The following is a 26,684-nucleotide window of genomic DNA, read 5'->3' as shown; positions in this document are numbered from 1 at the left end:
CGCAAAAAACGCAGCGGGGAGACGTGGCGGGTGGAATGCAGATATGCTATTGGGGAAAGGTGCCCATTCCCAGAATCAAACAGGGTTCCCTCAAGAAGTCTATGGACAGATTTTCCGCTGTTTCATAGGCGCCTGGAAAAAGTTGGCAGGCCAGGGAGAGGCTCAAGCTTCACTCAGTAGCATACACCAGGGCCCCACTGAACCATTCGTGGATTTTATAGCCAGAATGCAAACTGCGGCTGAGAGAATTTTCTCAGACCCAGGAGTAGCAGAGACCGTAGTCAAACAAATGATATTTGAACAATGCAATAAAGAGTGTAAAGCTATCCTGGTACAAAACAAGGGAAAGAGCATGACGGAGTGGGTTCGTCTCTGTAGAGACGCTGGCAGCCCGTTAACTGCTGCAGGTCTAGCTGCCATGCTAGCCAGCTCCTTACAAGTAAATACAAAGAAAACCAAAGACTTAGGAATAAGACCTAAGGGATGTTATCACTGTGGCCGGTCGGGACACATTAAGAGAAACTGTCCCAATAAAGACCAACCACCCACCACTCAACAATATGATAGGCCGCATGCGATGACCAGACTATGTGGCCGTTGCCGCAAGGGACCCCATCGCGCAGAAGACTGTAGATCAGCCTTCGATGCGCAGGGCAAGCGCATTTCTGGCCGTCCTGAGCAGGTTCCAAAAAACGGGCAGAGGGGGTCCGCCCTTCCGGTGGGCCCCCTTGCTTGCCATACGACGACACAACATCCGTCCACGTTCGTGCATCCCCCGGATCAGCAGGACTGGACCTCTGTGCCACCTCCAGGCTTGTACTGACCCCCTCCATGGGAGTCCAATTGGTGGGGACCTCCTTTAAAGGGCCCTTACCAACAGGTACTGTGGGGCTCCTATTAGGGAGAGCATCCACAGCCTTGAAAGGATTAACAGTTATACCAGGTATTGTAGACTCAGATTTCACAGGTTATGTCCAGATTATGGTACAATCTCAGCAAGGTACTCTGGTCATTGCAGAGGGTGATAAGCTGGCACAGCTCCTGCTCTTGCCCAGCTTACATCCGCTCTTTCCGAGTAAAGCCAGACAAAGAGGAGATAAGGGATTTGGGTCTACTGGAGAAGTTTTTGAGGGCCTCCATATGTCTCTGGAGTCTCGACCCATGTTGACTATTAAGGTACAAGGCAGACCCTTCCTGGGCCTGCTAGATACCGGGGCCGATCGGTCGATTATAAGACAACAAGAATGGCCCTCCGCCTGGCCGACGTGCAAGGCGGAGGACACCATTAGAGGAATAGGCCAGGTCTCAGCACCCATGCTGAGTGCAACTGCCCTTCATTGGGCAGATGAAGAAGGACATCAAGGTAGCTTTCAGCCTTATGTGTTAGCCCTGCCCGTGTCCTTATGGGGAAGAGACATTCTAGCCCAGATGGACGTTACTTTGACCAGTAACTGTTCTCCAACTTCTAAGCATCTGTTAAAAGGAATGGGATATGTCCCTGGCAAAGGCTTAGGAGCCTCATTGCAGGGGCGCACAACACCTATACAGGCTGTCTCCAATTCTGATAAACGAGGCCTGGGTTTTTCCTAGGGGCCACTGAGGGGAGATTCCCATCCACACCTATAAGACTAAGGTGGAAAACCGAAACCCCGGTTTGGGTGCCTCAGTGGCCCTTACCAAAGGAAAAACTCTCAGCATTACACACTCTTGTGTCAGCACAACTAAAAAAGGGCCACATCATTCCTTCCACATCACCTTGGAACACCCCCGTATTTGTCATAAAAAAGAAATCAGGTAAATGGAGACTGTTACATGACTTAAGGGCTATTAATAACTGCATGGAGCCCTTAGGACCTGTTCAGATTGGGCTGCCCCTCCTCTCAGCTCTACCAAAACATTGGCCTATTGTCATCTTGGATCTCAAGGACTGCTTCTTTTCCATTCCACTTCACCCTGAAGATACCCCAAAATTTGCTTTTACTGTGCCCTCTCTTAACCAAGAGAAGCCCTGTCACCGCTTCGAGTGGACAGTCCTGCCCCAGGGCATGACTAACAGCCCTACCATGTGCCAGTTGTATGTTGCTGCAAAACTGGCCGATACCCGGCAGCACTTCCCCCAAGTAAAAATCCTTCATTATATGGATGACATTTTGCTGACTCATAAAGACACAGATCTCCTTAAGACAGCTCTGTCACATTTAGTCCTTACACTTAGAAAAGCCAACCTAGAAGTAGCCCCTGAAAAAGTCCAGATAGCAGAGATTACCACCTTCCTGGGGGCAAAAATTACACCTACTCATGTATCCCCCCGAAAGGTGTCTCTTAGGCTAGACAACATACATACCCTCAATGACTTGCAACAACTCATGGGAGATATCAATTGGATTCGCCCGTACCTGAAATTACCTAATGCCAAATTAGCGCCTTTATTTGACTTGCTAAAAGGGGATTCGAACATAACTTCGCCCCGGCACCTCACTCCCGAAGCGAGGCAAGCACTATATCAAGTAGAACAGGCACTCAGTAGCGCTGCTTTAAAAAGAATAAACCCCCATGAGCCCTTTGAGGCCTGCTTACTGCCAACAGAGCTACAGCCCACGGCGGTGCTGTGGCAACAGGGACCATTACTCTGGGTCCACCCCGGAGTTTCTCCTAAGAAGAGTTTAGAGCATTATCCTACGGCGATTGCAGAGTTGGCCTTAGAAGCCATAAAAAGGGCCGTACAACATTTTGGCCAACAACCTAAAAACCTCAGAGTACCTTACTCTTCCCAGCAACTTGAGACACTTACTGGATGTATAGATCAATGGGCCATTCTCCGGTGTACCTTTTTAGGAAGTATTGACAACCAATACCCAAAAGATCCCCTCTTGCAATTCGTTACCCGACACCCAGTAATCTTTCCTAGAGTGACTTCACCCAAGCCACTAGTGAACGCCCTCACCGTGTACACGGACGGTTCCAGCTCCGGTTCAGGAGCATACTGTGTGGAAGGGAGTACTCCCAAAACAGTGTTCTTCCAACCACAGAGACCTCAATGGGTAGAATTACAGGTCATTATTACAGTCCTGAAAGAAATTACCGATCCCATAAATATTATATCTGATTCGATTTATGTCGTAAATTCTGTAAATATTTTAGAGACGGTGGGCATTATAAAATATTCCTCCTCAGTAAGACCATTCTTTATCAAACTTCAAGAGACAATATGTGCCAGACAACATCCTTTCTACATAACTCACATTAGAGCGCATACAGGCCTGCCTGGCCCCATGGCACAAGGAAATCACATAGTAGATGTAGCCACTCGACAGCCACACATCTTCCCTGCGCTGACACCATATCAGCAAGCCCGAGAATTCCATGACAGATTTCACATCAATGCAGGTACCCTAGCTAGGCGGTTTAATATACCACGTGCGACAGCTAGAGATATAGTCCGAGCGTGCGGAAATTGTGTAGAACAAAGAGCAGTCCCTTCAGTTGGGGTTAACCCTAAAGGTCTCATCCCGGGAGACATTTGGCAAATGGATGTCACCCATCACTCAGAGTATGGTAAAGTTAAATACCTGCATGTGTCAGTGGATACTTGTTCTCAAGTTTTATTTGCCTCTGCCGAATCAGGAGAAAGAGTCCACCAAGTAATTGCACACTGCCTTGCCGCTTGGGCAGCTTGGGGTAAGCCGAAAATATTAAAAACAGACAACGGACCCGCTTACACCAGCAAAGCCTTCCAAAGATTTTGTGCAAATATGGAAGTGCAATTAAAACATGGTATCCCCTACAACCCTCAAGGGCAAGGAATCATTGAAAGAGCACACAGGTCTCTTAAAGACTTGCTCAAAAAACAGAAAGGGGGAATAGGCCACGGCCTGTCCCCGAAGGCTCAACTGTCTGTAGCCTTATTTACATATAATTTTTTAAATGAAAATTCACTAGGAATGACACCTGCTCTTCAGCACACTACTCCGAGTCCTCCACATAGAGGTCTAGTCCGTTGGAAGGATGTCCTGTCAGGACAATGGCAAGGCCCTGACCCAGTGCTCAGCTGGGCCAGAGGCTCTGTTTGTGTTTTTCCCCAGGAACCAGGACGTCAACCAGTGTGGGTTCCGGAAAGACTGGTGAGAACCGTGACATCGCCCGAGGAGGCCACGGAGCTGTTGCCCAAAAAACCAACAAGCCTTCAACCTGAACCATCATATCAAGCCTCCAACTCTGCTGATGACGGCGGCGACTGACGAGATGGCAACGAAAACGCCGGTCACCCTTCGACTGTTTAGAAGGGGGGGACCAGTTTTAATACCCCCCGCTCTCCCAACAGGTGGAATCAGACCTTAAAGTGCTTGGGAAGATCAAGTTAACCCCCGTTGCCTTCGACCTTTCCAAACTGGGCGAGACTGTACAAAGTCTGTGGAACCGAGTCACCTCTTGGTTCTCTTGGCCCAATTTGACTACTTGGATTCTCGTAGCGGTGGGACTATTAGTGGGATTAGTCACTGTTAAATGCTTGTTAGAACGCTTGTTCCAGACACAGCAGCAATTGCGTGTTACTACCATGTTGGCTATGTCACTCGCCCCTGGTGCTCCTGACAACGACCGCCCTGCTGCCCAGTCCCCCATTTCACCGTATGACCCATCCCGGCCACTCAGGGCGGGACGCTCGAAAGCAAGACCCGCTGCAAGGCCCATGGCTGTGTCCCGGGTATAAAAGGCGGCACCAGCAGTCATAATTTTGGTCGTAGGCTGATCTCTTAGGCGAAGTCGCAGTCCTGGCCAGACTAGACTCCAGCCATTGCACAGAGACACCTAGCGACACTCTCGATTCTGGTTGCCGCTCTCCTGCCCCCCCTCATAACCCAGTTGCGAGGCGAAGCACTGCAGGGAGAGTCACGTTGTTTCCAGTTCACGGGCTCTCCGGTCTCTATATGAGGAGGCATTCTGGTTGGTGCCTAGCAAGCCTAGTCCAGACTCCCCAAAGCACCAAAACATGTAGTGGGCCTGAGTGGCCCACGGGAGCTCACTCATCAATGGAGACACTGGGTCAAAATGAATAAAAAAGGGGGAGATGTGGAGAGCCGCCTCCCGGGTCGGGCCTAGTGGACACGCCGCAGCCTGCCCTAGAGTTCCCCCCGCCCATCGAGTGAGCCAAGATGGCGCCCGCATCCTGCCTCCGCGTATGACGTACGCGCCCGCCAACCCTGTCTACCAATCACCCTTGTATACGTGGCGTTAGCCCATTGGGTTTGGATTTTGTATATAAAGGCGTTACCCGGACGGGGAAAGTGAGACGACCCGCAGGGAGCCGTACCTGACGGCCGCATAGAGGTTGCTCCCCCGTGGGGTATTTTAGCCCGCGCGGAACCTGTTACAAAGAATGCAAGCTTAGCTCCAGTAAAGGTCTGTGCTCACAACCGCCGCGTGTTACGGATTCGTGTCTGCCATTCAAGTCGGTTTGTCTGCGTCTGTCTCTCTCTCCTCTGTCCCCTTCGCCGGCCGGGGGCTTGACGCTGAGCGAGAAGTCCCGGACAGGTAAGAGTCGGTCCTTGGCAGAATGAGAGAAAAAAGTCTCTGGAGCATTAGCTGGTGCAAGACTCAGAAGTAGCATCTGAGCCAAAACTTGTATAGAAATTGAAGAGGAAGGTAGGTCAAATATTGAAGGTCATGATGTCTCACTGTAGGATTTGTACTTTAACGTAAATACTGCTGCTAGGCACCATATCTCACTCTGCAAAAATGTGCTCAAGAGCTACCCACAACACTGCCCCAGGGCCCACGGTGTCCAGTCACCTAGAGCACACAAAGGGTGCCACAGCAAGGGCTGTGGGCAAACAGTAGAAAGCCTGAGGACTTCAATTCTCTGGATGAGATGACCCCATAATTTCAATAATTGCTATAAAAAGAGCTAACACACTGCCTTGCTATCCACTCTAGTGAGAATTTTACATGCAATATTACAACTAATCTTCAAGATAACCCTATGAGGCATGTGAGTACCTACTTCTTCCTTTGAGCCCAAAACAGGTATTTGGGTTTTGATTAGTTTTAACTGATGGTAAGTTTACCTTACTCGGCGCTACCCAAAAGTAGAAGTATGGTTCTTTCTTCTCTCTGATCCTAGAGTATCTGTATTCAACAATATTATTACTGAAAACCTCATATCACCTTACTTCAAGTGTTCTTCATCATATGTCTTTCTTGCACTATCTTTGTCCTTCGGGTTTAGTTGGTAAGGGTCTTGACAGAATTTGTCTATTTCAATACTGCATGAACACTCATAAGATTATTAAGAAGCACTTGTTTATTTTTGTCATTCCTGTAAGAACCTCTTATTTAGTGATTCTTTGTGTAGCTGGTAGTATCTGAGGTCAACTGCCATTTCTCTGCTCACCACACCTAACACCATCGTGCAAGTGGACACAGAGAGTTGTGACATGGAGTAAAGAAATGGCCTCACTCCTTATACAACTATGTATTGTTTCTGAGACATGAACAAAAATAATGGTCTGTTTCTGGGAACACACCGAGTGAAAACGACATGGGAAATATATCTAGAACTCAAAGTTTGCCCCAAGTTACACACAATATTAATCCTCTCCATGCTCTATTATTAGCCTATTGTGTACTCATCATTTTATTACTGTAATACCAGCCTAGCCTCAGAACAAGATTACAGAGCAAATACCTAATAATCAGAACAGTCGGGCTCTAGTTCAGTTCCTGTCATGTAGTAGCTGCATAGCCATAAGAAATTTTTTAATAGGGTCTCAGATTCCTCATCACTGAAAAAGGCATATTACTCCATATACCATCTTTTTTAGTGGTTCTTAGAGGAACTATCATAGAATTAAAGAAAAAGCTTTAAAGACTTTAAACTGTTACCAAAGAATTATAAATGATTTATTATCTGAGACAGGCTTACTGTAAACCTTTCTGTTTACAGCTGCTCAACATTTTAAAAAACGGCAACATATAAAACAATAATGCCCCATTAAAAGTTTTTCAGTGTTCAAATGTCTAATAAATTGCATTTTATTTATGGGCAGTACAGTCAAAGTAGCTTATGAGAAAAATGAAGCAGCATAAAAAGTTGGCTAGTCCCTATGTTGTGCAAACATATGAAGTAGACTTTTATGAATAATTCCATTGCATGAATTTTACCTCAGGTGAAAGGACTGGTACAACTCAGGGGAAGAACAGAAACAGGATGAAGAGAGACATACACAAAGTTGAAGTAAATTAGTATTTCATGATTTTCATTAACAGATAACAGTGATATTCAGGCTGAATTATTTATGAAATTTGTCCACAAATATTTTCTTGAACTAGAAATGAACTTTGATGAACACATTGTCTTTGATCAGAAATATTCATCATCATTTCCACAGTCTCCATTCTACTTTGCTTGAATCATTATTGAACAGATATATCAAATTAACCGAAGCCACAGTAACCTAGTGTGGAGAGCCGCCACCCGGGTCAGGCCTAGTGGACGCGCTGCAGCCTGCTCTAGAGCTCCCCCCGCCCATCGAGTGAGCCAAGATGGCGCCCACATCCTGCTTCCGCGTATGACACACACGCCCACCAACCCGATCTACCAATCACCCTCTTAGACGCGGCAACAACCTATTGGGCTTGAATTATGTATATAAGGTATTACCCGGACGAGGCGGGGGGGACGACCCACAAGGAGCCGTGCCTGACGGCCGCACAGAGGTCGCTCCCCTGCGGGATGTATTCACCCGGTCGGGGAAAGTTATAGATAATGCAATCTTAGACCCAGTAAAGATTTGTACTTACAACTGCTGCGTATTCTGGACTCGTTTTCTACCGCCAGGACCGGTTTGTCTGCGTCTCTTTCTCTCTCCCCCTTTTCTTGTCGTACCCTCCGCCGGCCGGGGGCCCGACATTGAGCGAGGAGACACGGACAAGTGGTGGCCCATACGGGGAACCTCCCTTTGCATCCGCGAGCTGATGAGGACGTGCCTCCGGAGTCTGTGGTTGTCTTTCCGCGCCTGATCATCGCGGAGAGGTAAGTACTTTTTCTTTACGTGGAAACTAAGGGCCGCGGGTTTTCAGGCAGCCCCGGTGACTCGGGAGAGCTCCCCGAGTGGTTAAGAGACAGCGCCGACTGCAATCATGGGGCAGTCCGAAAGCTCACCCCTGTTAGCTCCGCTAATGACCCTCTTGAAACAGCGGGGCCTCTCAGTTAAGAAAAGTTCTCTCCTAAGGTTCCTTGATGATGTTACAGTTTTTGCCCCCTGGTTCGCCCAGACTGGGAGCCTTAGTTTGCCCTCCTGGATAAAGCTTGGCCACGACATGGACCGAGCGCGCCGGACGGGCCTATGTCTGGACCCAATCCTAGTTCCCGTTTGGGAAACTGTTCGCGCTTGTCTTGAGGCAGAGGCTGCCACGGGCCTCGGCCCGTCCCTCGTCCTGCAGCAGGCACGGGGCGCGCTTCGGGAAACTCAATCAGTTTTGTCTGCGGATGGCTCCTGTAAAGGGGAGCCGCCAATCCGTGAACGGCCAGAGTCCAGCGATAGTTCGGACACCTCTGACTCTGAGTCGGATGATGATCAGAATGAGGGTGTAGACGAACCTCCGCTGATCGATTGGGAGAAGCCCCCTGCCTCACCCACGCAGCCCTCTGCCCCGCCAATGAGTACGCGGCGGTTTTCAGCGAGTGGTCACGGCGATCCCGCCAAAAAACCTCACTGAGGGCTCCCCCTGGTGGCCGAATCAGGCTGCACTGGCCCGCCCTTGCACAGCCCAGAGTTCCCTGGAAGCTGGGTAGGGGAGGGGCAGCCACAGCTGTATCCCCCACCTGCGTACGCAGGCCCTCAGGACTCCATCTCATTAAGCAGTGGTAAAAGGCATTTCTGGAAATGGACCCCTTCATTTACCTTTAGACCTTTCGGAGTTCTAGGCGGATACCAGCCGCTTAAATCAGAACCAGACTCAGAAATGTATCCGGTTATTATCAATCCCCAAGGTGGTAATCAGCATGAATCCTATGATTATAAAGTTCTGAGGGAATTGAGGCAAGCCGTCCATCAATATGGCCCCAATGCTCCTTTTACGTTAAATTTAGTTGAAAATCTTGCCACCCTAAACCACACGCCCGCAGATATATACCAGCTAGCCCGTGCTTGTTTGCCACCGGGTCGGTATATAGACTGGAAGGCCTGGTTTGAAGAGCTAGCTGAAGAGCAAGCCGCGAAAAACGCCGCGGTTAGACGTGGCGCCTGGAATGCGGACATGCTCCTAGGGAAAGGGCCCCACTCCCAAAATCAAACAGGGTTCCCTATAGAAGTCTATGGGCAGATCTTCCGCTGCTTCATAGGCGCCTGGAAGAAATTAACGAGCCAGGGAGAAGCTCAAGCATCTCTCAGTAACATACACCAGGGCCCCACTGAACCATTTGTCGAGTTCGTAGCTAGGATGCAAAACACAGCAGAAAGGATTTTCACCGACCCAGGGATAGCAGAAACTGTAGTCAAACAAATGATATTTGAACAATGCAACAAAGACTGCAAGGTAATCCTAGTGCAGAACAAGGGTAAAAGCCTAACCGATTGGGTTCGTTTATGCAGGGACACTGGCAGCCCACTAACTAGTACAACTCTAGCTGCCATGCTGGCTAGCTCACTGCGAGTAAATGCAGAACAAGCTAAGAACGCAGTAGCGAGGCAGAAAGGATGTTTCCAATGTGGAAAACCAGGACACATTAAAAGAAATTGTCCTAATATGAGCCAGCTAACCCACACTCAACAGGTGGCCAAGCTCTGTGGCCGTTGCCGTAAGGGACCCCATCGCGCGGAGGACTGTAGATCAGCCTTCGATGCAAACGGCAAGCGCCTCTCTGGCCGCCCGGAGCAGGCGCCAAAAAACGGGCAGAGGGGGTCCGCCTTTCCGGTGGACCCCCTTGCTGGCAATACAATGATGCAACACCAGTCCAAGTCCGTGCCTCCCATGAGTCAGCAGGACTGGACCTCTGTGCCACCTCCACACTCATACTGACCCCATCTGAAGGAGTTCGGTTGGTAGAAACCTCCTTTAAAGGACCTCTGCCACCAGGCACTGTGGGGCTCCTGTTAGGAAGAGCGTCCACAACCCTGAAAGGATTGGCAGTTGTGCCAGGTGTTATCAACCCTAACTCCACAAATACTGTCCAGATCATGGTTCAATCTATGCGAGGCACCCTGGTTATTGAAGAGGGTGATAAAATAGCACAACTTTTACTCCTTCCCAGCTTACACGCGCTCCTTCCGAGCAAAAACAGGAGGAAAACGGAAAAGGAACAAAAATCTACCGAGGGGATTTTTGAAGGCCTTCATATGTCTTTAGAGCACCGACCCATGCTGACTATTAAAGTGCAAGGCAGGCCCCTTTTGGGCCTGCTAGATACCGGGGCTGATAGGTCAATCATAAGACAGCAAGAATGGCCCTCTGCCTGGCCAACGTGCAGGGCAGAAGAAACCCTTAACGGCATAGGTCAAGTCTCGACACCCATGTTGAGCGCAACTGCCCTTCATTGGGCTGATGATGAAGGACACCAAGGCAGTTTCCAACCATATGTATTACCCCTGCCCGTATCCTTATGGGGGAGAGACGTCCTTACCCAAATGGACGTCACCTTAACTAGTAACTGCTCCCCAACCTCAAAACATCTGTTGAAAGGGATGGGATACGTCCCTGGCAAGGGTTTAGGAGCCTCACTACAAGGGCGCACAGTGCCTGTACAAACTGTGTCCAACCCCGACAAACGAGGTCTGGGTTTTTCCTAGGGGCCACTGAGGGGAATTTCCCACTCACGCCTATACGATTGCGGTGGAAAACCGAAACTCCAGTTTGGGTGCCTCAGTGGCCCCTACCAAAGGAAAAACTCTCAGCACTACACCATCTCGTCACAGAGCAATTAGAAAAAGGTCACATTATCCCTTCCACATCACCTTGGAACACCCCTGTGTTTGTTATAAAGAAGAAATCGGGCAAATGGAGATTGTTACAAGATTTGAGAGCCATCAACAACTGCATAGAGTCCTTAGGGCCTGTTCAAATGGGGTTGCCCCTCCTTTCAGCCCTGCCAAAACACTGGCCCATTTTTATACTAGATCTCAAAGACTGTTTCTTTTCCATTCCCCTTCACCCCGAAGACACTAAAAGGTTTGCCTTTACCGTGCCCTCTATTAACCAAGAGGAGCCCTGTCTACGTTTCGAGTGGACAGTTTTACCTCAAGGCATGATTAATAGCCCCACTATGTGCCAGCTGTACGTTACCACAACGCTGGCTAGCACTCGACAGCAGTTCCCACAAGTAAAAATTATCCATTATATGGACAACATTCTACTAGCCTATAAAGACATGGAACTTCTTAAAACAGCTCTCTCACACCTAGTCCTGACGCTTAAAAAGGCATGCCTAGAAGTAGCCCCGGAGAAGATTCAAATAGCAGAAGTCAGCACATTCCTGGGAGCAAAGATTATGCCTAGTCAAGTCTCCCCCCAAAAAATGACCCTCAGACTAGATGGCATACGCACCCTCAATGATCTACAGAAACTTGTGGGAGACATCAATTGGGTTCGTCCGTATCTAAAAATACCCAACGCGAGCCTGATGCCTCTATTCGATTTACTAAAAGGAAATCCAGACATAAATTCATCCCGGTGCCTCTCTCCGGAGGCGAGACAAGCACTCGGTCAGGTAGAACAAGCGCTCAGTAGCACTGCTTTAACAAGAATAGACCCCCAAAAACCTCTTGAAGCTTGTCTGCTGCCAACCATACTACAGCCCACAGCAGTGTTATGGCAACAAGGGCCATTACTTTGGATCCATCCTGGAATCTCCCCAAAGAAAAGTTTAGAGCATTACCCTACGGCACTCGCAGATTTAGCATTGGAAGCAATCAAAAGGGCTGTGCAGCATTTTGGCCAACAACCTAAAGATCTCAGGGTACCTTACACCGCCCAACAACTTGAGGTGCTTACTGGGTGCATAGATCAATGGGCCATTCTTCGATGTACCTTCCAAGGAAATATTAACAACCAGTTCCCAAAAGATCCCCTCTTACAATTTATCACCCGGCACCCGGTAATTTTTCCCAAAGTAACCTCGCCCAAGCCCCTGGTAGGCGCAATCACCGTGTATACGGATGGTTCAAGCACTGGTGCAGGAGCATACTGGGTAGAAGGGCGTACCCCAAAAACAGTACTCTTTCAGCCACAGAGGCCTCAATGGGTTGAATTACAAGTCGTCATCGCAATCCTAAAAGAGTTTGACGACCCCCTGAATATTATATCCGACTCCAATTATGTCGTGAATTCTGTGGCGGTCTTAGAAACGGTAGGCATGATAAAATATTCCTCCCCAGTAAGACCGTTCTTTATCGAGCTTCAGGAAACTATACATGCCCGACAGTGTCCCTTTTACATAACCCACATTAGAGCTCATACAGGCTTGCCAGGCCCTATGGCACAGGGAAATAACATAGTAGATATGGCCACGCGACAGCCACACATTTTCCCAGCGCTGACACCCCATCAGCAAGCTCAAGAGTTTCACGCTAAGTTTCACATCAATGCAGGCACTCTAGCCAAGCGATTCAACATACCGCGCGCAGCTGCTAGAGATATAGTCAGAGCCTGCCAAAATTGCACAGAGTCAAGAGTGCTTCCTTCAATCGGAGTCAACCCTAGAGGCCTCATTCCGGGAGACATCTGGCAAATGGATGTCACTCACCATTCAGAGTATGGTAAGGCCAAATATCTACATGTGTCAATAGACACATGCTCTCAAGTTATGTTTGCCTCCGCTGAAACAGGAGAAAAGGTCCATCAAGTTATTGCTCACTGCCTTGCCGCCTGGGCGGCATGGGGCAAGCCAAAAATATTGAAAACAGATAACGGACCTGCTTATACCAGTAAAACCTTTCAAAAATTTTGTGAAACTATGGAAGTGCAGTTAAAGCATGGTATCCCTTACAATCCCCAAGGGCAAGGTATCATAGAGAGAGCACACAGATCTCTCAAAGAATTGCTTAAAAAACAAAAGGAAGGAATAGGCCACGGCCTATCCCCAAAAGCCCAACTGTCAGTAGCCTTGTTTACATATAATTTCTTAAATGAAAACTCACAAGGAATGACACCTGCCCTCCAGCATACCACTCCAAACCCATCACATAGAGGTTTGGTCCGATGGAAAGATGTCTTGTCAGGACTGTGGCAAGGCCCTGACCCGGTGCTCAGCTGGGCCAGAGGCTCTGTTTGTGTCTTTCCCCAGGAACCAGGACGCCAGCCGGTGTGGATTCCGGAGAGACTGGTGAGAACCGTGACACCGCCCAGGGGCGCCGAGAAACTGCTGCCCGACAAGTCAGCAAGTTTTCGACCTGAACCATCAGGCCCGGTCTCCAGCCCTACTGATGATGGCGACGACCGAAAAGATGACAACAACAGTGCAAGTGACCCTCCGACCGAGTAGAAGAGAAACTAGCTTTAACCCCACTTTTCCCACTACGAGCTTCCTTCTAACTTACCTTTGCCTTCTCAGTCCATTTTCCGCTGGGTCTCCCGCCTCTCCTCAACTCTTCACTCGTGCTCCCTCCTTAAGCCTCCATTATCTGCCTTTAACTAACAACATTTCATGTATGTCCTTTAATGAGTCTTTCCCCCTTACCGACGACACGTTGATCCTCTCGTTTGCCAATCGCGCTACGCGTCACCACTATGTTGGCTATGTCACTTGCCCCTGATGCCCCTGGCGACACCCGCACCGTAGCCCTGTCCTCCCCCCCACTGCGTGGCCCGTCACGGCCACTCAAGGCGGGACGCTCGAAAGTAAGGTCTGCCGCAAAGCCCATGACTGTATCCCGGGTATAAGTGGCGGCACCAGAAGTCATAATTTTGGTCGAAAGAGGGTCTCTAGGCAAAGTCGCGGTCCTGGCCAGACTAGACTTAAGCCATTGCACAGAGACACCTACGACACTCTCGACTCTGGTTGCCGCTCTCCTGCCCCCCTCATAACCCGGTTGCGAGGCGAAGCACTGCAGGGAGGGTCACGTGGTTTCCGGTTCACGGGCCCTCCGGTCTCTATATGAGGAGGCATTCTGGTTGGTGCCTAGCAAGCCTAGTCCAGACTCCCCAAAGCACCAAAACATGTAGTGGGCCGTTCCGGCCCACGGGAGCTCACTCATCAATGGAGACACCGGGTCAAAATAAGTAAAAAAGGGGGAGATGTGGAGAGCCGCCACCCGGGTCAGGCCTAGTGGACGCGCTGCAGCCTGCTCTAGAGCTCCCCCCGCCCATCGAGTGAGCCAAGATGGCGCCCACATCCTGCTTCCGCGTATGACACACACGCCCACCAACCCGATCTACCAATCACCCTCTTAGACGCGGCAACAACCTATTGGGCTTGAATTATGTATATAAGGTATTACCCGGACGAGGCGGGGGGGACGACCCACAAGGAGCCGTGCCTGACGGCCGCACAGAGGTCGCTCCCCCGCGGGATGTATTCACCCGGTCGGGGAAAGTTATAGATAATGCAAGCTTAGACCCAGTAAAGATTTGTACTTACAACTGCTGCGTATTCTGGACTCGTTTTCTACCGCCAGGACCGGTTTGTCTGCGTCTCTTTCTCTCTCCCCCTTTTCTTGTCGTACCCTCCGCCGGCCGGGGGCCCGACGTTGAGCGAGGAGACACGGACAACCTAGCTTAGGGAAATCCAAAGGAAACATATCCATTGATATTTTCCTTCCTGGAATGTTTGGACCAGAAACAGATAATCTAAGGAAATGAATGTGAAGGTATTAATTATGAAAAAAACATATAACATATGGCAAATGTTTTGTCATCCACTATTTCTGGAAAATACAGTATGAGAGTTCATTGAATATACAGTTAAGCAAAAGTTAATCCATGGTTCCCCAGGTAGGTTTTTTGTTTATTTGTTTGTTTTTTTAATCAAGTTACCTAATTCTTTAGCCATAACTTAAAAGTAAATAAAGAGGATGTGTTTTCATTCATTCTTTCTTTTAATATGTATGAATTAAATATTTTCTTTGTTCAAGGCACTGGGTTCTATGCTCTGATACAAGACAAAGAAACTGTAATTGTTGTGCTGCAAAATTTTATACAGTAATTTACTGGGGAGACTAAAGTACCCATGCAAGTCTTGAGACAGAAGTAAACTTTGTTTTCTGCTTTTAGTGTTTATTTTTTGTTATTGCTGTTTTTCCTCACCAAGATTAAGTGATGAGTTTCACTAGTATCCCCTGTTAGAAGTTTGATTATGTGTCCTGATATTTATATTTTGCTTTGGGTGATATAAACACGAGGGTTAAAGCTATTAAGGAAATAAAGAGTTGAATAATGCAACCTTTTCGGTAGCCCCATTTGGAAACCCCCTTGCTTCTGGCAAACGTGACCATAAGCAGGATCATGGTTATCTTCATTTGGACCTTCACCTGTGACTGGAACTGTGACCCTGACTTCCTGGGAGCCACATGTATCTGTGAGCCCTGCACCATAAACTGAATTGTTCCACAGAAATTAAAACAAAATTGGTTTGGTTATGTAGCAGGAAGGAGATGTACTGCCAAACAAATTGCATTATATGGTCCAAAGACAAAGATGACCTTTGAATTATCTGTTATTTAGGATTCTGCATGCTTCTGATCCCATCCTTGCCTGCAATAACTGAGAGAAAATATCATCTGTTTCATTTAACCTTTCCTTCTTTAGCAATATTTTAAAACATCTAATGAGTCCATTTTTCCTTGGACTTCAGCTACATCTAGGTTTTTAGGCATTAGCTACACATACCTAAGTGAAATAATTCCAGGCATTGATACCTCCATGCACATTATTTCACAGAGAGTTTTAATGATATTTATGGTCAACACAGATCACAGAGCTCTTCTGTCCATGGAATCACATACAGACACAATGTTAGAAATATTCCTACTTTACAAGGTACCAGGATCCCCACTTAAATTATAAAACTGTTGTTAGAGAGCAGAGAAAGACTCTTGTCTGAAGATGCTCATGCAGTTATCCCATCCCAGGAAACATCTGTTTCATTTTATTTTATTATTATTATGTATTTTTAGCAAAGGCTCCAGAAAATTCTAACATCTTAGGTTCCAAAAGTTGATATTCTTGGGGTTAGAAGAATCTCAGGCTGTAGTCCATTTGCATGAGCCACTATCCACATTTTTTTCATCTTTAAAATTAAGGAATCACCTGTCTGAGCAGTTCACAAAGTCTTTGAGCTACTTTGTACAAAAGTGCCCTTATCTTCCAAAATCTGGTTAACTAAAGTCAAATTTGTTATTTCATCATATAAGAAGGGCAAAACAGATTCTTACTAAATAAGGAGTGTATGTGTGACTTTGGGTGGCTAAATATGGTCTCTAGACTAACTATGGGGTATCCTGGGAGCATATGAAAGGCGTTAAGTCCTCTTTCACATCAAAGACCTATCTGACTGCAAAGTGGGAGAATGCTGGTCCCAAAGATGAGCTCCACGTTGACTGTTGTAAGAGCACTGGGCTTACAGGCAACACTCTGCTCCCGAGCTGCTTCTCATTATCAAGTACATGCTCAAGAAACAACAGTGGTGCAAGACAGTATTATAATTATGAGTAATATAGTATTAATAAAGCCAAGAATCAGGGCTGGAGCTTAGTTTCTGTCTCCTTTGCCACTGCAGTGGTCAGGGCAAGTTTCAGTCTTTCTATTAATGATAAGAACAATTTAAAAGATTCCATTTTCATCACCACACATTAGCTAATATAAGCTTTGATAAGGCCATGACACATTTTTATCCGTAAGCAGGGTAATCGTTTCTACACAATGACTATTATAATGTTTAAAAGAATGAAATTGCTCTATAATCCCACTAACATTTATAAATTGAGTCAAACAGAGAAACTTCTGGAGAAAGTATGAGTAGGTGGGAATTTTTTTAAGAGCTGAAAAACATCCTGAGTTAAACCAAAAAGTGCTTTATTTTTTTTAAATGAGAGACCTGAACCCTAAAGGAGTGGGGTTTATGGTGGTATTTCTTTCTAAGCCATGTCTGCCAATTAAGTTAAAACGCTCATGTCTCTGAGTCCATCAGATTCCTCTGTAACTCACTCCCTCCTAACAAGGGCAAAGTCTAACAAATGGCTTTCATTTAGGAGAGGAATAGATGCTTCCCTGATTTTCAGTAGCAATAAAACACACTTATCTTAGCTATGTATAAGGGTGATGCATTTTTTAAAATATGTACTACCATCAGCAATTTATTTTTATAGACTCTACTCTTCTACTTAACCCCCCACTCCCTGTTTTTAATAACTCGTTGATGGTGGAGGAGGGTAAGTTTCCCAGAAGTAGCCACATTTAAGCATATAACAAAGGAAGAGAGCATGAATACACTGGAGCTGATGGGACCTGTTGGCATGGGGAAGGCAACGTTTCCTTCAAAACTGAAATTTCCAGGTGTCAGTTAAGTGCCAACTCAGTGGAAAAGAGAATAAAACTTTTCTGCTTAGGTGTTAACTCCAGTATTTGATTTGGGAAGGAAGAGGAGGGTGTGGGGGGAAGAGATGCCTGCGGAGAACGGTGAAGGGAAAGCAAGTTCTTAGTTATCACTCATATCAGGACTGATATGGCCTCTTGGAAATACTAAATTTTCCCTCAGACATACAACTTACATTTTCACTTTAGGCTGAGAGGCGTCATGCGACTTCAGCCACCAGTGTTTGGGTTACACAGAAAAAAAATGAATGTATAAAGGGAATATTAAAATGGAAGCCAGGGCCAGGAGAGGTGGGGACAAGATCTGAGAGACACCAAAAAATTCATTAATCATGATAAATAATACTTTAATGCAGTATATGAAAATTCAAAATTAATGCAAGAAATTCACAAGGAGGAACAGATCAGAATCAGTATTACTGATTTTTCATTTTTCCTCTGGCTCCAATACAGCTCAGCAAGGCCCTCACAGAAGATATCAAAGATCAAAGAAAACTGGAAGGAAATTGAGAAATTATATATTTTCATGGTATTGAATATTATAGGAATGGGATTAGAGAGGATGAATAATGACAGAATTTGGTGTAGAAACCGATGTGAAATGACTGTGTATTGATCAGTTTCATATTCACCTCCCTCATGCTTTCAATCATTCCATACTCTGAATTAGTGTTCATAAATTGTGCAATATATTTTCTCTTTATCTGGTACTTGATAATACCATGGATTTTTAATAACGTCAAATTGAATAAACTGGTATAAGAAAGACTAAAGATACATTTGGGATAACAGGAGTTTGACAATATTGAAAATGGTGCTGAGTTTCACATGGAAGTATATTTGGAAAAACTGTATTGAATACATGCTTACTTTGTGTATAAAGGTTCCACAGTTAATAAATTAATAGGTATTATGGAATGAAATGTGGGAAAATAATTATAAGGAATGAGGGATGAAAATATATTAGACTATCGGGCATAAATGAACAAACTATTGTTGCCACCAAGTAGAAAACCGAGATCATAAGTACAGTTGAAAAACACAGACAAGCTGACAAATAAATTCAAAACTTACTACTCAGGAGAAAATTTATTTAAATCACTAGAACAATGTTAAAAAATAAATTTCATTTAAAATTCAATGCAATCATTTCATGTAAACCAAAATGCCATAAAGAAGATCATATCTCTAAGATCTATCTATATATCTACCTGCAGTATAATTTCATATGCTGGCTGATTTTGTAACTTGAGTACTACTTCAAAGAAGCAGATTCTAAGAATTTAACTCAATTGCCATGACAATGTTATTGGACAAGATATTTAATATTATTATTCCTGAAAAAAAATGGTACACTGATTTTGTATACCATCTTATCCACCTATTGTCTTAACTCTAAGATTAAAGGTGAGGAAACTAAGATCAGGAGAGGTCTGATCCCTCAGCTCTGCTGTTGAATACTGGCTTATTAGAATACACCAAAGCTTATAGACAATGTCTACACTTACAGTAGTACAAATATTGCAGAAATGGTGATAATCAGGAAAAGTCTCAAAGAGTACATGTTCAAGAAGCTGAACAATCAGAGTAGGGAGGACATTTCACCTTAGAGTAAAATATGGGAGGTAGGGAACAGAGACACGAATATAAAAATTCATTATTTTTTTACAAGTGTTTGCTGAAGGTCTATTAGGAAATCTGACAAAAAAAAAAAAAAAACATTTTCTAATGAAGATAGCCTAGATCACAGCAAATCAGATGCAGATGAATTTAAATGGAATTGTAAAATTCAGCCTATTTTAATATCCATGGCCCATAGTTTAGTAATTCAGAGGCTTGAATTACAGGGAAAGTGTTCTTCAATATCATTTTATTAAAACAACCCTTCCTATAAAGTTAACAGGCTTCCTAAATTAAAAAATGAATCCATATTTTCAAGAAGAAGCAAGCACATTCATCCTATAATAAAGGAACTATAAAGATTATTTCATAATATGTCAAATTCCTATTAAAACAACAATATACATTTATACTATTCAAAGAAACATGCTAGTATGGGAACAGGTCATGTATATATTATGTTTATTTGGGGTTTTTTGGCTTTAATTATCGGAATTTATTACCTCACAAGCTTGCAGTTTTGAAATCATGAAAACGTCCAAATCAAGGAATCATCTAGCTGATGCTTTCTTCCTGAAGACCAGCTGCTGGTTATCCTGGGCTTCTCTATCACACAGCAAGGCACATGGGAGTAACTGCTGTTGTCGGCCTTCTCTTCCAAGTTTTACTGCTTTCAGCTTCTCTCTCTCATGGCTTTCTCTCTTTGCCTAAATTTCATTTCTTATAAAGGATTCCAGTAAAAGGATTAAGACGACCCCCCCCCCCACAAATGAGGTGGGTCATACCTTAATGTAAGTAGCCTCACCAAAAGATCCTACTTGCAATGAGTCCACACCCATAGGAATGGATTAGTTTTAAGAATGTAATTTTCTGGAATATATACATTTCCAAACTACTATACTTTACCCTCTGGATGTCCTTTCTGTATGCAAAATACATCCATTCCATCACAATATCCCAAAAGCCTTAAATCATTTTGTTGACAATACTAAATACAAAGTCTCATCAAAATCAGTTATAGGTATGGACTGTCCTGGGGCATAATTCCCCTAAGTCTGTGGGCCTGTGAAACCTAGAGAATAAATTATCTGCTTCCAATATACAAAGAAGGGACATCATAGGATAAACATTCCCATTCCCATAGGGAGAAGTTGAAAGGAAAACAGGGGTCACAGGTCGCACACAGTTCCAAAATCCTGCAGGGTATACAGCATTATATTTCAAGGTCTAAGAGTTATCTACAGAATGATGTTGTGACCTCTGGGCCTGATGGAGTAGCAGCCCCACCCTTTGCAAGTGCTTGTATAGTGGCCATTGTCTCCCCAAACACTGGGATGAAGGTTTCATTATCTTCAAGCATCTGAATGATGGCCAGACTCACTACAATCCCCCAAGTATCTGAGAACACTGGAGTGATAACACTCTTCCTGAACAACAGGGTGGAAGGTCACCTTTTCCACATACATGAGTGGGACTATTCTCTTGGCCTGAGAAGATGTCTTCTGTCTAGACCTCATTTTCCATGGTTTTTCCTTTGAAGTCACTTTTCCTTTAATCACTCCTTTTTCTGTCCCTTTTAGTCCAGCTGACAGTGGTCCTTTTCTTACAGATCTCACAAAAAAAGCTTACTGGTTTCACATGTAGTACACAGGGGTCCAAACCATAATATGAAAGAATGTTCCACAAATCCTTTCTGGGTAACTGCATTTCCCAATGGTGACTTGCACTGAAATGGGGAGACTGTTCCATGTTCAGTTAAACCCTCACATGGAACATTGTTCTCTGGGGTACTCATTTTGTAGAAGCTCAGAATTTTCAATTCATATATTTCTGTTTTGTGTGTGTGTGTGTGGGCAGGGGGGTGCCCAGGAATTCAGTTATCGGCTTATTCCTTTCCTCTCACTTTTTACTATAAGCTGCATGGAGTAGCCAAGCTGTACTTTCAACATTTTGCTTGGGAATTTCCTTAGCTAAATATCAAAGCTTGTCATTTTCAAACTCTGTCTTCCATCTAACATCAGAAAAGGTTGTCAAGTTCTCTGCCACTTAAAAACAAGGGTCACCTTTTTTCCAGTTTGCAAAGTCACTTTCACCATTTCTGTCTAAGGCTTCACTGGATCTTTAGCATCCATATTTCTACCTACAGTCTCTTCAAAGCAATCAAGGCCTTTTCTATCAAACACCTCACAATTCTTCACATCTCTCTTCAAAACCCAATTATAAAGACTTTTAAAAACATTTTTGGTATTTGCAAAAGCAGCAACCCACTCCTCTGGTACCAAAATCTGTTTTAGTTTGCTAAGCTGCTCAAAGAAGATACTAAGAAATGAGTTGGGAATTTACTGCCTTATTAGCTTACAGTTTTGAAACTGAAAATGTCCAAATCAAGGCATCATTTCCAATATACAAAGGAGGGACATCATAGGATAAACATTCCCATTCCCATTCTCACAGGGAGAAGCTGAAAGGAAAACAGGGGTCACAGGTCGCAAACAGTTCCAAAACCCTGCAGGGTATACAGCATTATATTTCAAGGTCTAAGAGTTATCTATAGAATGATGTTGTGACCTCTGGGCCTGATGGAGTAGCAGCCCCAAAATGATGCTTTCTAAGGATGGTTCAACATAAGAAAATCAACTAATGTAATAGGCATATCAACAAATCAAAGCAGAAAAACCTAAATAAATGGAAGGACATACCATGTTCATGGACTGGAAGACTAAATACAGTTAAGATGTCAATTCTACCTAAACTGATTTACAGATTCAATGCAATAACAATTAAAATCCCAAAATCTTACTTTTCAGAAACAGAAAAACCAGTAACCAAATTTACCTGGAAGGGGAGGGTGCTTCAAATAGCAAAAAAATATACTGAGAAAGAAAAATGAAGTCAGAGGTCTCACACTACCTGACTTTAAGGTGTATTATGAAGCTACAGTGGTCAAAAACAGCATAAAGATAGATATACTGACCAATGGAATTGAATAGATTATTCAGATGTAGACCCTCTCAGCTATGGACATTTGATCTTTGATAAGGCAGTCAAGCCAACTCATCTGGGACAGAACAGTCGCTTCAATAAATGGTGCCTAGAGAACTGGATATCCACAAACAAAAGAATGAAAGAGGATCCATATCTCACATCCTATACAAAAATTAACTCAAAATGGATCAAAGACCTAAACATTAGATCTGAGACCATAAAAATTTTAGAAGAAAATGTAGGGAAATATCATATAAATCTTATAATAGGAGGCAGTTTCCTAGATCTTACACCCAAAGCACAAGCATTGAAGAAAGAAAGAAAGAAATGGGAGCGCCTCAAATTAAACACTTTTGTGCATCAAAGAACTTCATCAAGAAAGTGAAAAAAGACAGCTTACACAATAGGAGACAATTTTGGGAAATGACTTATCAGATAAAAGTCTAGTATCCAGAATATATAAAGAGATTGTTCAACTCAACAACAAAAAGACAAATAACCCAATTCCAAAATGGGCAAAAGACTTAACAGACACTTCTCAAAAGAGGAACTGCAAATGGCCAAAAGGCACATGAAAAGATGCTCAACTTCCCCTGGCTATTAGGAAAATGCAAATCAAAACCACAATGATATCATCTCACACCACCAGAATGGCCATTATCAATAAACCAGAAAATGACAAGTGCTGGAGAGGATGTGGAGAAAGAGGCAAACTTATCTACTGTTGGTGGGAATGTAAAATGTTACAACCGCTGTGGAAGGCAGTTCAGCAGTTCCTCAGGAAGCTAAGTATAGAACTGTCATATGATCTGGCCATAGCATTACTAGGTATTTACTCAGAAGACATGAGGGCAAGAACACATACGGACATTTGCACACCAATGTTTATAGCAGCATTATTTACAATTGCCAAGAGATGGAAATGACCAGATGTCCATCAACAGATGAGTGGCTAAACAAGTTGTGGTATATACATAGGATAGAATACGATGCAGCTGTAAGACAAAACAAAGTTACGAAGTATGTAACAACATGGATGGACCTTGAAGACATAATGCTGAGTGAGAATAGCCAGAAACAAAAGGATAAATACTGTATGGTCTCACTGATATGAACTAACATTAGTGAATGAACTTGGAGAACTTCAGCCAAGAACAGAGACCATTAGGAGACAGCAATAGGGCAGATATTGGGGTATTAGAGCTGAAGGGATACAGATTGTGCAACAGGACTGATTGTAAAAATTCAGAAATGAATAGCACAATACTACTTGACTGTAATACAATAATATTAGTACACTGAATGAAGCTGAATGTGAGAATGATAGAGGGAGGAGGGCTGGAGGCACAAATGAAATCAGAAGGAAAGATAGATGACAAAGACTGAGATGGCATAATCTAGGAATGCCTAGAGTGTACAACAATAGTGACTAAATGTACAAAATTAAAAATGATTTTGCATGAGGAAGAACAAAGGGATGTCAATATTGCAGGGTGTTGAAAATAGACTGTATTTAATATTTTAAAACTTTAACTTCTGTGTAAGACTAAAGCAAAAAATGTTTATTTGGTACAAAACTTATCATTTGACTAGTGCATTTCCTAATACAACTTATGTAGACAGTTCAATTGAACGCCATAAGTACATAGAACCTTGAGTAGGGCATGAGATTTTGTTGGTTTGTCCAGAACGATGCCCGAATAAATCCCAGAGTAATTTGAACAGTAAATAAAAAAAAATATTTGCAATGTCCCCTTGGGGGAATTAATTCTTCACCATGTGGAGAATTCCTAATATTCTCATAAGCAGTGGGGACAAACAAAGCAATAGGCTGAGCCCTCAGTCTTGGGGTTTCTTCATATGAAACTTATCCCTGCAAAGGATAGGCTAAGCCTACTTAAAATTAGGCCTATCAGTCACCCCCAGAGAACTTCTTTTGTTGCTCAGATGTGGCCTATCTCTCTCTCAGACCAAATGGCAAGCAAACTCACTGCCTTCTCCTTCTCTACATGGGATTTGACTCCCAGGGGTGTAAACCAACCTGGCAACATGAGACAGAAATCCTAGAATGAGCTGGGACTCAGCATCAAGGAATTGAGAAAACCTTCTAGACCAAAATGGGGAGGAGAGAAATGAGACAAAATAAAGTGTCAATGGCTGAGAGATTTCAAACAGAGTTTAGAGGTTATCCTAGAGGTTATTCTTACACATTGTTTAGATATCACCTTTTTAGTTAAGGTATATTGGAGGGGCTGGAAGGATGTGCCTGAAAATGTGGAGCTGTGTTCCAGTAGCCACGTTTCTTGAAGACGATTGTATAATGATATAGCTTTTGCAATGTGACTGTGTGACTGTGAAAACCTTGTGTCTGATGCTCCTTTTATCTATAGTATGGACAGATGAGTAAAACATATGGATTAAAAATAAGCAAACAATAGGGGGAACAAACACTAAAATATATTTAGTAGACAGAAATGCTAGTGATCAATGAAGGGAAGTGGCAAGGGTTATAGAAAAAAAAGGGGAAACAAAAGTTAAAATATATTGGGTAGATGGAAATACTAGCAGTCAATGAGAGGGAGGGGTAAAACGTATGGTACATATGAGTTTTTTTCTTATTTCTTTTTCTGAATTGATTTAAATGTTCTAAGAAATGATCATGGTGATTAATAAACAACTACGTGATGATATTGCGAGTTACTGATTATATACCAAGAATGGAATGAGCATATGATAAGAATGCTTGTGTTTGTATGTTATGTTTAAAAAAAATTAAAAAATAAAAAAGATGATGCTTTCTTCCTGAAGACCAGCTGCTGACAATCCTGGACACTTCTGTAACATGGCAGGGCACATGACAGTATCTGTTGGTCTCTCCCTTCTTTTCCAAGTTCCATTGTTTTCAGCTTCTTGCTTCCATGGCTTTCTCTTTGACTACATATTATGTTTTGATTACCACTCTAAACATACCTTTGGCCCAATATTTCTCTTTCACAAGCCTTTAATATATCTAAAACGGTTTCATTTGAAAAACATGCTCTCTGTTTTCCCTTGTTTTGGGTAATTAAAGATACTTAAGAACAACCAAAATCATATAGTTAAGTGGGGTGATGGGTTCACAGGTATTTGTTCCATTTTTCTTCCTGACTCTATGCTGCATATATTCTTGTTCATCTGTCAATTATTTCATACTAAAAAATTATACAAGAAAAATAAAATCCCAGGGAAATAATTGATACACTCATCTATGCCACAGTTACTCACATAAGTATTTTGTATGTTGAATGTGGAATTCTATGAGAAAGTATAATACTAAAGATGAAATCTAAATGGTTGGGAGAGGAATGTAGTAAAGGAATGAAGAAAAATGGAGAAAGAAAATCAAAACAAGATTTGTGCTCTGGAAGAGATGTGTCTTTGTAGCTATCATATTGTTTTAGCTCTGGATAGATTTAGGAGAAGCTCATTTTTACCTCACAAATATAAGTGCTCAGTATATGCTTAGCCCTGGCTGCACTGAGAGAAACAAAGTAGGGTAGTGGAATGTAGAGGTTCCCAAACATTGATGCACAATATAATCAGATGGGAAGCTGTGAAACATTTCATTGCCTGGGCTGCACCCAAAACTTAGTAAATCTGAATATCTTGGGATGGAACCCAAGAATCAGTATTTTTATAACTCTCTCAAGTGATTCCAATGCTCACCCAAGTTTGAGAAGCAGTATGCAAGGCAGTGATTCTCAAACTTGAACTTACATTAGTGTCACCAAAAGGGCTAATAAAATAGAAGTTGTGGAGTCTCACTCTGGGAGTTTCTGATTCTGAAGGTCTGGAGGGGAGCAGAGAATTTTTCTAACAAGTTCCCAGCTGCTGCTGAAGGCCAGGGAACCACACTTTGAGAACTAATGGTATCAAGCATATAAAACTAGTTTTTAACTTAAAGGAGTTTATATAATAGTGAACAGATAGGGTATACCCAGAGAGAGTTAAAAATACAAATCAGAATATGTTAAGTATTAACGGAATTTTAAAGACAATAAAAGCTAGAAATATTGATGGGAAGTATAAATTATTATAGGTTTGGATGTTTACCTGATGGTTCTTGAGGAATAAATGTAATTCAAATAGGCAGAGAAAATTCTAGGAAGTCATTGGGAATTAGTAGGACATACACAGTTTGGGACAAAATGAGAAGATCCCTCTGACTGCAGCAGTAGGTTTGTGCCTGGAAAAAGTAGTTGGCATTGGACTAGTCTTATTGGAAGTAGAGGCTAGAAAATCTAGAAAAAAATGTTTATCCATTGGGCAGTAAGTGTCCATTGCACTCTAAGTGTCCATTACAGGGCCCTTTATTAAAATTATTTCCAAGGGCAAGTTTCTAGCCAGACTCCAGTGAACTCACTATTACATAAATAAAAACCAAAGTCCTATCTTTTAGAAGACGCTTTATCACTGTCAGGAATAAGACATTTTTAATCTCAGAAAATTAAACAAAAATGTATATTAAAAACTCCAACAGATAATGAATCAATAAAGGTGCAAGCAGAGGACCTTATTAG

At 43.6% G+C, this 26,684-nt stretch overlaps 1 protein-coding gene across 2 annotated transcripts in view; it reads right to left on the bottom strand.

Moving 5' to 3' along the window:
- RIT2 (Ras like without CAAX 2) overlaps nucleotides 1–26,684 on the bottom strand; it is a 418,989-nt gene that overhangs the window by 380,605 nt on the left and 11,700 nt on the right. The gene's annotated exons all lie outside the window — the stretch shown is intronic.

This window comes from Tamandua tetradactyla, chromosome 18 (genome assembly GCF_023851605.1).
Source record: "Tamandua tetradactyla isolate mTamTet1 chromosome 18, mTamTet1.pri, whole genome shotgun sequence".
NCBI classification, from domain to species: Eukaryota; Metazoa; Chordata; class Mammalia; order Pilosa; family Myrmecophagidae; genus Tamandua; species Tamandua tetradactyla.
This window is presented reverse-complemented; position numbering and strand designations above follow the sequence as displayed.